The 794-nt window shown below is 30.7% G+C and overlaps 1 protein-coding gene across 1 annotated transcript in view; it reads left to right on the top strand.

Moving 5' to 3' along the window:
- LOC105815226 (low-density lipoprotein receptor-related protein 1B-like) overlaps positions 1-794 on the top strand; it is a 161,243-nt gene that overhangs the window by 100,605 nt on the left and 59,844 nt on the right. The window lies entirely within an intron of this gene.

Genomic DNA, 794 nt, shown 5'->3' with positions numbered 1-794 from the left:
ACTAACCATCTCTCTTATGTCAGCCAGAATATATAAAAGAAAATTGCATTTCCTTCTCTGTGGGGAGATCAGAGATTTAGCAAGGAGATATTAAAAAATGTGTTTTCTAGATAATATTGAAGGTGACATCAATAGAGTAATGAAGAAGAGTTTACAGAATGATAAGAACAAAAATGAGATGACTCGAGGCTGTGAGAAAATTACTTTAGAAAATAACGAAGCTGACTGATTAAAAGTAGGAAAGACAACTACATTTAAGCCTACAGTTATCATATTTTGATCTCGGTTGAGCATTAATAGCATATGGAATGATACAAAAAAGACTGTTATTCTTTTTAAAATTCATGTAGTAAAATGTCCTTTCTTTCAAAAAGTCTGTGATTGTATAAAATAACCTTGAAAGAGTAAATGCCAGTCTTCATCAATGAGGATAAAATTTAAATCAAAAGATTCAGACAAAATAACTAAAATTAAACAACAAAAAATTTACAAATAAGAGATGACAGGCTTTATTTTTCTATCTTCACTTCTTTCTCACCCAGTTTGTTCTTCGTAATGGAATGGGTTGGTGAGAGGGTATAAGAACAACTTTATGTGAGGCTTGCTAAGGAAAGTTGTAAGTACAATTCTAAAAAAAGGAAAGTATCAGTACTCTTAAAAGAGAAAGTGTGTAATTATGGAAAGACTCTAGACTTTGACAAGCTTAAATTCTATTCTTTAATTACTTTGAGTAAGTCATCTGGGCAGGTGAGTTAATTTCTTAAAATGTCTGTTTCCTCATCATAAAAATGGAG

This window comes from Propithecus coquereli, unplaced genomic scaffold, assembly GCF_000956105.1.
Source record: "Propithecus coquereli isolate 6110/MARCELLA unplaced genomic scaffold, Pcoq_1.0 Scaffold320, whole genome shotgun sequence".
NCBI classification, from domain to species: domain Eukaryota; kingdom Metazoa; phylum Chordata; class Mammalia; order Primates; family Indriidae; genus Propithecus; species Propithecus coquereli.
The sequence above is the reverse complement of the archived record's forward strand: the minus strand, read 5'-3'. Positions and strand labels throughout refer to the sequence as shown.